This window comes from Nannobrachium achirus, assembly GCF_963921795.1.
Source record: "Nannobrachium achirus genome assembly, chromosome: 2".
In the NCBI taxonomy this organism is placed as follows: Eukaryota; Metazoa; Chordata; class Actinopteri; order Myctophiformes; family Myctophidae; genus Nannobrachium; species Nannobrachium achirus.
Genome location: NC_137811.1, coordinates 39,049,485 through 39,061,910, shown reverse-complemented (window position 1 = coordinate 39,061,910; position 12,426 = coordinate 39,049,485).

The window sequence follows — 12,426 nt, the reverse complement described above, 5'->3', positions numbered from 1 at the left end:
GGGGTCACGTCGGTTGACAGGACCTCCTTTCCGGGTGTGGTCGGTGTGCACGACAGTCTTGTCGGTTCATGACTTCTCGGGGAGTATATGAGTCCCATAGGGGGACCTTGTCTGGAGGTATGACAATAAACGTATAGGTTCCGGACGGAACCATGTTTATTTAATACCGGAGGACAAGGTCCCCCGAATAAAGCCCCTCGGTTCGCTAGTTGCGGGCGCAGAGGTGCGGCTTTAGAGGAAGTTATGATAGCCCGCAGGGCTTTTATACACTCGGGGGCGGTGCCCTCGTTTGTGATTGACAGCCCTACCGACAAATGATATTTCTCGTACGGGAGCTTATGAGTTTTACTCTGTTGCAGCGCCAGATGGCGCTGGTTATCCCATAGGGGGACCTTGTCCTCCGGTATTAAATAAACATGGTTCCGTCCGGAACCTATACGTTTTTATGCATTGGATCCCTATGGGAGGTATTGCAACCCTAGATTCAACCGATTATAATAAAATCTAGTGTTGCAATTTGCGGCTAAGATAGCTCTATAGACTAGTTTGACCGCACTGCATCTGTATGTTGGATTTGTGTTAATGTGTATTTTCAGACATTTAACCACTTGAAACTTGACCTTTCACTCTGCACTTGGTCTGCTCCTTTTTACCCCTCTACACCACCAACTGTATTACTCTGAGGACCCCCTATTGGTCCTGGACCCTCTGTTGAAGACCCTTAAACTAGAGGAGCCCCTATTGGTCCTGGACCCACTGTTGAAGACCCTTAAACTAGAGGGACAGCAAGGCTCTGCTGTCTGTCTGTCTGTCTGTCTGTCTGTCTGTCTGTCTGTCTGTCTGTCTGTAGATATTAAGTACAATTTAAAGTATTTTTTTTTTTTACTTTAGGCCTACTTTGAGATTATTCCCAAAGCGTCACATCTACCAGCTGCAATATTAAAGTGATAAACATTATAAGGTGCATAACTAATTACAACGTAGGCCTGCCATCGTGCAGCTACCTTTTGCACCTTATGTCTAACCTCATGTACGTACCTGCTGCTATGTGGACTGGACCTACCGATGTGTTGCAAGTCTTTGCACCTTATGCCCAACGTCATGTACATACTTGCTGTTTATTGTGCCATATGTATACACGTAGATATCTTCCATTTAGATTTTTCTCCTTGAAAACAAAATGATGGAGCTTGCACAACAACACATTTTACTCAAGTACAATTTTGAATGCAGGATTTATTTCTGACTACATATTTCACAAATTGACACTTTGTCTGGTACATTCTCCCTTAAGGTGTGTGATAATATGTTTTGGCCCAGTCTGCCACAGTCAGTTCTTCTCTTGTTTTGCTAACCTGTGTCAGTGTATTGCTAAAATTCACAAGTAAAGTGGCTGTGTCTTTTGTCTTGAGAAAGAAGAATGTTGTAATTGTACAGAGACTTTACAGTACTTTAATTTAGTAGTCCATTGTAATCATTGTAATGAACCTCTCTTACCACCAGTAACTTTCTCAACCACATGATGGCAGTGTATTGCCAGATATACATTTTAGGTACCAATAATTGGATGTAGAACTCTAATAAAGTGTCAGAGAGCAAACAACAATACCCTACAATAGATTTATACAAGTTTTAATCCCTTAATAGGCAAACAAAAGGAGAAAATTGCACATATAAAATGTCTAATAAAATGCTTTTGCCCCAACTGTGCTTTGACCTGGGTCAAACCTGGGTAGTAGGCAATTCTTTTAATATGTCACAGCATTGATTTTATTCCGTTAGATGGCATTTACTAGTGGCATTGTGAGATATGTTGTGAGTCACTGGATTGTTGTAAATACTAGTTTGTTTCATTCAGTTGTGTGCTGCTTGCTCACAAAACAGACCAATGACAATGCATGTCATCATCACTGATGACATGAAGACGTTAACTCTAACTCTAAATGTCACTCATTATACATCGGAACTGTCTTCATTTTATATTAAAAAATATCTTTATTTGCACCCTCAGCATTAGATTAGATATACTATATCAATGGTTTACGAATGAACAAAAAAAATTATGACTTAATACTATATAACAGTGACATGTTTTTTTCTAGGGCGAAGAGGATATTAAGACTTCAAATTCAATCTATCAGATAGCTGAAGTGGCAGCTACAACTTTGGCCTGGGAGTAATGCTAACACTTTCTTAACAGAATATAAACAGTAATATCCACAGTGCTAATTTAACTAAAGGATTTGACAGTGTAATTACCCCAATGAAACCACATGCATATTAGATATTAGATTTGACTGTGGTTGGTAAAGTTGTCTGATAACAGCTGCTTGAGCACGAACAGATAGGCAACAATAAGGAGGTCCTACTCTATTTGCACTAGTTATTTTGGCGGTAAGGTGACTCAGTGTTTGGAAACATTACCTCACAGCAAGAAGGTCCTGAGTTTAAAAAAACGGACTGGGGCCTTTGTGTGTGAAGTTCACATGTTTTTCCTGTGTGTTCCCCATGTTACTGTACCTGTACCCTCATGCCACAGCTCTTGACCAAAGGGCACAGGCAGAGCTGGAGCCATTGCTGGAGTCATTGCCTGTCGCAAAGTGGTGTCACTCACCAAAAATATTATATTTCAATCTAACAATGCATCACATTGCGTTATCTTGCATCGGGCAACATCACAAATTAGGCTCTAGCCTCCAGTCCTTCTCGAGTTAGTCTGCTAGCTAGTCCCTAGCTATAATATTAAAACGTCCTCCCTATTACCATAACCCACAGTAGCAACACAATCATGTTGTGCACAGAGAGGCCATATATAATTTGAATTACTGTGCGGCATCTGAAAATGCTGCAGCACCTGTCGGAGGAGGCAGGTTAAAAGTGGCTGCATGGGCCAGTCCAGCCTGCAGTGTGAAGAGACTGCCTGTTTGTCCCTGATAAGACCAGGGGGAGCAAGCAGCAAGGACACATCCACCTACTTAAGGTGTCAGCACATCACACTAGCAGCATAGCTTCAGAGGGTCTATGTAAAACTCCATATTGCAGAGGTGAAGTGGAGGATATTTTGAACCTGTAATATTTGATGTCTGTGTCATCTTGTTCTTAACCTAAAAGAGGGAAACATGAAGCTTTGGAATGGTGAGACCGTGGGATTTCAGCGGCATGTGGCAGTCTTTCTGACACAGCATTCCTCCCCAGATGTAGCACAAATAAACCACAGTTTTCAGACTAAACCGATGTGCCTCTCTGCACATATTTAAGTATGTGCAGCCAGTAACACAATGTTAGTTAACTTACTGGAACAAATACTACAGGCATCTTTGAGAGGTGCACATCAACCCCACTTATAAGCCAATTTAAAGAGCAATTTGAGAACTGAAGGTGTAAATGAATCACAAAGGCTGAGTCTGTAATTGGTCTGCATTATATATAGCATTTATTTCCAAAGCGCTTCACAATGTATGAGTTATATGCAGACACTGGCAATGGAAGTAGCCGTAGCCATACAAGGCTGCTTCAGCGTCTTTCTCAATAATCAAACATGGGGGAATTAAACATTGTCTGAACTTTTGATAAAAAATCCATATCGAACATTTAGACAACCATAATTCCACCCCTAGGAGTAACATCCATCTCAGTCATTTGGCAACAATTTGCTTTTAATCAGTTCATAACTACTTAAAAAATAAGACCATTATTTTTTTAAATGTCATGTGCTCTGCATCAATGTGTTGGAACCATCAATTTGCAATAGCTTACAAAAGACTTGACTTCTATGCCCCCAGGCTCTGATACAGTAATTGTTTGGTTTCGAGTTGTTTGGGGGTCTTTAGTTGTCTAGATAAAGTGTGAAAATTTAAGCAGGATACTTTCTCCAACTGACGTCCGAGCAGGGGCAGATTAAGACTGGGTCCCTGAGACAATCTTGCGTGTGGACTACCAAGGGTCCCTGTAGTCTAAGTGCCCATCGGCACTGGCCCTATGGCCTTGTCAATGAACTGTCAATTGCGTCCAAATTGTTTGTTCGTAGGGCAATAACTACAGCAGTGCCTGTCAGAACAAAGTTTGAGCATTCTTGTACCTCCATGATGTTATAACTTGCGATTGGTCAGACTTTCAAGGTGGGTGTGATATATATAATTTACCATAGTTTTGTTACTGCATTCTTCCCAAGGGAGAGTGTTTTCTGCTGGTGATTCAGTCCGAGTGTATCAAAGGGTGCGTTCGGAAATGCGTACCGGGTGTGGTTAGGGTTAGGGGTTAGGTTTAGGTTTAGGCATAGTTTTACTGAGGTTAAGGTTACGGTTAGGGTTAGGCATAGTTTTACTGATGTTAGGGTTAGGATTAGGGTTAGGTTTAGGCACTCACTACACTGAGCACACACCCGGTGCGCATTTCTGAACACACCCTTTTATACACTCGGACTGAAACACCAGCAGAAAACACTCTCCCTTCTTCCCAAGGCTTCATCCTGCTAGCAGCAAAAGCAGTTCTAGGTTTGAAGAGACGTTGACTTAGGAGGTACTAGTCTCATGAGCCACTTGCGTCACAACAACCACACTGGTTATCGTGAGACTGACAAAGTATGTCCATATATTGGCATTCCCAGATATGGGCTTAGGCAGGTTTGCGCAGAGCAGTTTTTGTGGCGGTGAGGTCGGCTGCGAGGTCAGGGTTGAACTTTTTGCGGCAGGTTTGTCCATATCTGGGGTCCGTGAGGTCAGATGTAGAGGTATTGGCCAGCTCCATATATGGACATGAGGCGTGACGCACACACATGATCTACAGGTTTTTATACTAAATGCGACCTATGGTCGCAATAAAAAATATCACTTACAGCATTATTATGATTATTGATGTTTATTATTATTATTATTATTACTTTTGTATGATTATTGAAGCGAACAGACTTATAAATGATTGTTGGCCATATACCATTGCTGGTGGAGTGGAGAGATTTACCAGCCAGTTGAAATTACCCAGCAATAGGCTAGGGACTGGTGATGATTTGTTCCCAACCTGCTCATAAAGTGTGCCACTTATGTGCATCATGCTGCACTTTAAATTACGCTTGTTGGATCCAGAGACATCCGACCCATAAAGAGATGTAAGCAGCCATTTGAGGCCCCAGAACGGGAACGGGGCCCCAACCATAGATATAAATACAGACACTTCATTGGCCACTGGGCCACATGTCAACGCAGCCCCTTAAGCAGGGCAGTTTATGCCATAACGTATATATATACAGTATATACGTCGTATTTACTGTAAATACTTGAGACTAAATGTTTTTTTCTGTATCTACATGAGATACAGCATTTTTGTATGAGAACCCGCCTTTTTATTTAGCAAAGTATCCTGTATCATAACATTACATGTTATGATACACATAGACATACTGTACTTGGGGTAGACATGCATTAGGAGGTAGGGCTTGCCATTCATAATAGGGTGGCTTACTTGCGTGGCCGTGGATGCATCATGGCTCCAGTGAATAGCAGCAGCCAATGCAGTTTCTACATGTATATGGCTCTGTCTGACAGCTCTGACCACAGGAGATGGTATTCTGTGATAGATCCTCAACGAGCTAGCGAATAACTTTCTTCACAGGAACCATTACATAATAAATAGGTGTGTACTGTTACTTCCTTCACAGGTGTTATCAATGTTACTAATTAAGGCTCTCTTCCGTTAAGCGTTTAGTGTAGGAGAAGCAGAGCCTAGAGTGAGCCAACATGCACAATAACATGACTTTTGGACCTGAATGGAACAAAATGTTAATTATAATAATTGGTAAGGACATGGCTCAATCGTTATCATACCACATTTACTGGGATCGAATATGTAAAAAAACAAAGTTTGCGTCTGGGGGATAAGTAGAGAGGAGGAAGTCAGAATAAAAGTTTCGCTTATATCTTAAGGTTTTTGTTCTTTTTAGATAACAAATTTGTGTTTGCATATGTGTAAGCCAACTATAGGTGACAATTGCTAGGTCGCTGCAGAGTTTATAGTGATGATATCCACCTCTTTCCGCGGGAATTTACTGGAGATTCTTTTGCACCACACTTCCGGTTAACAGCAGACATACAAGCTCACGTCGCGTCGCAGATGCAACCGTTGTGAGCTTGTAGATCACACTCGGCTGCGGCGCCGGAAGCTCTGTGCAACTTCTGCGCAATGCACGATAGGATGTTGGAAAGTTGTGGATAGACATGCATCTTTTTTCTGACAGATCAGCTGATGGATATAATCGACTCGCATACTGTGTCACATACTGTAAAATCAATGTGAACGAATGCAGCCTTGGAAATGGGCATAAGTTATTCTAAGTGCATTGATGACTTTTCTTTACCATCTCAGGGCCCCTACTGAAGCATTCGGATTGACCACACCAACATATGGATGATCAAGAAGCTATTGTTGGTAAGCATAATGAAAATGTAAACAAGCAATTGAATACTACTAAAATCTAGAATTTCTAGGTATATCATTTTATTCCATGCTCTATATTACTGTAATTCCATAGACCCTGGGGCAACTGAGGCTGAGGATACAACGGCATCGTGTGCACTGATGTAAGATGCTGCTGACTTTGCTGGTAGGTGTTGGGCAATTTACATACTGTATATATATCTTCTTCTTGTTATTGTGGTTGTCTGCACAGAGGGCCCACTTAGAATTATTTTTTGCTTTGGGCCCCCAAAAGTCCTGTGCACCCAAGTCAGAGTATCTATATGTTAAATAATCATAAGCCATTATAAGAACTCACAGACATTTGGACATCGTTGATTGTCCTGTGAAGTGTTATTGTACTTTGTTTTGTGGTGTAGTCCAATGTCACATGTGACACCTGAAAACAATGTGGTATCATAAGAGCACAGACAAAAACCTGTATGCCTAATTAGTACCCCGCCATACAACGTTGTGCCATGCTGATAATAACAAACTCAACGTGTCACATCATCGCAATGAGTTGTGGTTTAAAGAATTTGGCGCAGGATAGTCTACCGTCATACAACTAAAGTATTATCGCCATACTTACCCTGTTTCTGGTCGAAACATGTTGGCTTTTAAAACGTTTTCAGATTTTTCACCCTCTCCTCCGTTATTTTTTGAGTGCACGTGCTTTGTCTTTCAAGTATTAATCAGGCTTTATTGCACAGGGGGAGCTCCCCCTCTCACCATTCAACCATATCAGTCTGATTTGCAGCTCTGATGAGTTATTATCAGGAACAATCAACTGTTCTCAAAGACTGCTTCAGAAAAGGGACTATAGTGAGTGGATCATAGTGGCAGCAGACTGTCTTAAAAGAAAGAAAAAACCTAGCAAACCTGATTACAGATTTACATGTTGTATTCTGTACTCACCAGTTGGAAGAGACATTGAAGAGGTTTTAAAGAAACATTGATATATTTTAGATACAGGCAGGCTCTTAATTGAAATGATGTTAACAAATAACCCTTGCTGAATTACAAGACCACAAAATCTTCACAATATGCTGATGAGAGTAGACCTGTCCGCCTCAAGGCTATTAAAAGCCTATGCAGAGGAGGTGAGATTGATCCTGAAGAGAAAAAATATTTTGGATATACTGGGAACTCCCACCTTACAGAGGATTAAGCCGGTTGTCCTCCACCAGCTGTCAGTCAGTCAGTCCCTCCGTCAGTCAGTCTGTCTGTCTGTCCATCACGTCACGTCACACTTTTGGCCCTACTCTTAACTCCGGCACCGTTGTCCCTATCCATGCCAAACTTTGCACAGACACTCCTTGGCTGGCAAACCACAACCTCCGCCCCTGATTCCTCACATGCCCCTCTTCTAGCGCCACCATGAGGTTGCTTATCTCATGATTAGGGAATCTTACTGGTTATTGTGATGTTGATTTGGAAATGGCAACACTGGACTTGGCAAGACTGTCTGGACTTTATCATAATGATGATGTTTGATTTTATGCATATGATCAGATCATTATGGTTATGTTTCTTTTTTTCATGTTGTCCTATGGTTGTTTGGGCTGCTTTTGTTTATAAATGATAGCCATTCACCATGATCTGTCTACTTGGTTGACTCCAAAATGTAATGTTGTTCCCCTGATCTATGGATATCCTGTGGGATGCATCCTGTTTCTGAATGTTTTAGGGACATCATACTTTGTATATAGTCATTCAAATAACTCGCAAATAGATTGAGTCCAATAATGGCTTGAGAACATTTTTATCTATAAAAAGTAAATACAAGTGTGAATATTGTTTGATCCTGACGTTCAGGCTCTGCTATACATTATTCCCTGTTCAGCACATTAGCAGACAACCTTTTACGAGCAGGGAAATATACGTCTATTAACAAACCCCCAGGGGAAAACCGAAGTCTTTGGGAAAGCAGAGTGTACTGGTGGTGCTGGGAGCAAACAAAGCACATACACATACAACATCAGTGGCAGCACTGACAGCAAGAGAAAGGGCAATGAATCAGGTGAGTTTAAGTAGAAGGCCAATTTAGTCAGCTGCTTGACACGAATATACAGTACATCTCCCACAGTGCTGCACATGCGTGTTAAACCTCTTGAACCTCTGCTTGAACTAGCTTGCAGGCTGTGCATCAAATTTCTCTACCTACTGTAGATAATGAAGGTATGATGGCTATTAGCCTGATATTATTATTTTGTGCTGTGTTATCAATCAACACATTGGAGGTGCGTAAGTTGCAGTGGGGAGGATGAGGAGGAATTTTGGATACTTTCCTGATGAACTCCTCTTATCCAGGGGTGTCGCACCAAATTCTGGGCCCTGGGTACTTGAACTAACTAGCAGATATACAAGCTCAGCGCGGCACCGAGTGCAGCGCTGCGAGCTTGTAGATCTGCTTTTTTTGAAAAATCTTGAAAATGTGTGCAAGTCTTTGAATATTTCAAGTCCTTCTAAGGCTTTTTGAAAAACCTATGTTTCTATGTCAGTGGTGCTCAAACCTTTTCATGTGAAGGACCCCCAAAATGATATGTATTTGACCCCCATCTCAAAATAGTTCCAGGGACCCCCCCCCCCCCCCCCAGAAGCTAAATTTGAGTTACAAATGTTCGCTTAGAAAAACACATATTTTCAAACATTTGCACACATTTTCATGACTTTTCAAAAATAGCTGAAGTATAAAAGGCCCCTCCACCTTGGGCCCTAGTAACTCAGTCCCACTTTCCCTCTCCCCTTGTGACACCCCTGCCTGCTCTTATCCCCTCTATGATGTGCTCGTGGGGATGAAGAGCACATTCAGTTGTAGCCACAGACTCATCCTCCCCTGGCATCCTCACCACAAAACGACTTGGACAGTCCTTTGTGCCAGTAGCCTCCATATTCGGTTCTGTTATTGGGATTACTAATACAGTACCTGCATGGACACACTTGCACATGTACTACTGGGATATACACAACTGGCCCATGCCTGTTGAGGATAAGTGTTGTGAGACTCAATTACATTCACACACACACACACACACACACACACACACACACACACACACACACACACACACACACACACACACACACACACACACACACACACACACACACACATTCATTGTTAGTTTGCTGTATTAATTCTATTCACTATTAATATATTTATTTATATTTACAAATATATTTACATATATTTGCCTATAATTACCCTCTGTTGAAGACTGGCGACACTGTATCCACCTGTTTCCGCCAGAATTTACTGTAGAATTATGTGTCGGACACATCCGGAGAACAGCAGACATACAAGCTCACGTTGCGACGCAGATGCAACCGTTGTGAGCTTGTAGATCACACTCGGCTGCGACGCCGGAACTGCCACACACCTTCTGCGCAATGCAGGATGGGACGTTGGAAAATTGTGGATATGTCTCATATTAACTGTTGATTGTCTGTCCATACATCGAGTTATACAATGATTGGAGAGATGTGTACTGTACATGTACATTCATGCATATTATGCTGATCTACAAGCTTTTATTTAGACAGGACAGTGTAGAAAGACAGGAGTTATTCTTTTTTTATTATTTTTACATTTCTTTTTGTTATTTGGCAGATAAACAAGATAAAAGGTTAATTATATAACGTTACATATCTGCTTTTCTTTCCAATAAAGAAGAACAAAAGCGAAAGAAAAAGAACAGCCATACAAACACATTCATCCAAAGTGGGGGAGAGGGTAGGAGGGGGGAGGGGGTCTCTCTGCTCTTATAGCCTAGATGGAAAGGTCATCGACTATGGTCAGGGTGCCAATGTGGTTATAGAAGGACTCCAATGAGCCACCAAGCGAGGCTCTGAGCCTCTCCAATTTTATTCAATACAAAATTTCTTGGATACACCTGTTGTGAAGGAGTTCTTTTTTAAATATTATTTGTATTTAAGGTTTGAGTGTGGGAAGGGCATGCAACACAGCAATCAAACTGGGGATGTTCTGATTATGTGGTCAACAGCTACCACCATGCCCCTGTTGCTGGCTTAGTTGCCTTGATTGAACTGTATTGTGGAATTGTTTCCATCACAGGTCCAGGGTCAATTGCTTAGCTGATTATCTGTAGGGCAGTACATTTCTTAGAACCTCAGTCCTTGAATTTGATTAGAATGCTTGTCGCTCATAGCTGCATGTTGGTCCATGTTTGTTCACACTGTGGGAGGAGGACTAGTAGATTTACTTTTTGGGCTCTATCTTGCCGATTAGGCCCTACTTCCCGCAGTAATTAATTCAATGAAATGTCGGCTTGATGCTCTGCTGTCTCCATAAATGTATCCAAAATAACAGATGTATAAGCTGTCAACACGCCATGATGTTGTGAGTTGATAGCTTGTATGTTTTTTTTGGAGTGGCGCATGCCGCGCATCGCGCATCTTGTACTAGGAAGCAAAGAAAAACACAGCAGATTGATTCTGTTATTACTCTATCAATTATTAAGCATTTTTTAAAATTCCACTAAAGGTCCACTGCCATGACCAATGAATAATTGTGTCCCTATTAAATTTGTAAATATTTAAACGTTGGCTATTTGAAAATAGCCGATCTACAAGCTCGCCAGCTGATCTGCGCCATTTACCACCTTGATTCTAAAAGCTCAAGCTGTGCTTTAATTGGCTTTATATAAAACCATATTTGAAAGTTATACCTATCATCTACACTTACTGATTATAGAGAATGTTATATAATTGTAATCAGGTCTTTATATCCTGCGCAATGAAGTAATCAAACTGACAGAGCGAATGGCATTACGCACATGCACATCCAGAGTGTTCATGTATTTTGTACATGACAGCAATAGCATACACTCGAAGTGGCAAACAAACAAAGTGGCATAGTGGGAGGTTTTAGGATCCTAAATAACATGCCCACAGCCACACCTCCATGTGCAAATAAAGGAGTTGGCATAATGGTTAGCGGGTATAGCGTCCCCAAAATACCATTTAGGGAAATAGCAAGTTTCCTTACCCGCATTTCGTGGGTATAGGGTGAAGGTATAGCAATTAGGGTGGCATAGAATAGACACCTTTATCTGTTCAGCATTTATAGATTCCACTCACCTCTATAATGACTGAATAACGAATGTTGCTGGCCCACAATAACCTACCTGACCTGGCAGAGAGCTGTGCTCCGAGGAGCACTTTTTCTAGTATTATTTTATTCTGTCCACAGTCCACATCTAATGTGGGGTTGTTCACATTTGTAAGTACATAATGTCAAAATGTTACTTAACACTTTGCCGTCCGAAATAGAATGGTGGTTGGTAGATTAGCTGTGAAATTTCTATTATTGTATTGTGATCTGAGACATAATATTATGTTTATAAACATGAGCCCGCCGCCCCTCCTTCTTGGACAGCGCCGTTGTTTTTTTTTTTTTTTTTTTCCCAGGTCATTAGAGAGACAGCCGCTGGCCGCCGCGTCCACGTCCATGGACGCGACCGTGGACGCGTCCATGGACGCGGCCGCGAAAAAAACGTCCGTGGACGCGAGGCCGCGTCCACGGACGCAAACGGCCGGCCGTCCCGGCCGTGGACGCGACCGTGGACGCGGCCGTGGACGCAGACGGCCGGGGACGCGGCCGTGGACGCGGCCGTGGACGAGGCCGCGGCCGTGGACGCAAACGGCCGGCCGTGGACGCAAACGGCCGGCCGTGGACGGGTCCATGGACGAGGTCGCGAAAAAAAGGCAGCGAAAAAGAAAAAAAAAGGTGTCTATTGTATGTATTTTTTGATGGAGATTTCAAATATGACCTTCTTTTTTGCATAGGACAACTCTAACCTGCATCAATTGGTATTTTATAATTGCCAATTGTACCCTATCCATCTAAAAAACAAATTGGATGTCTATTGTATGTATTTTTTGATGGAGAATTCAAATATTACCTTCTTTTTGGGATAGGACAACTCTAACCTGCATCAATTGGTATTTTATAAT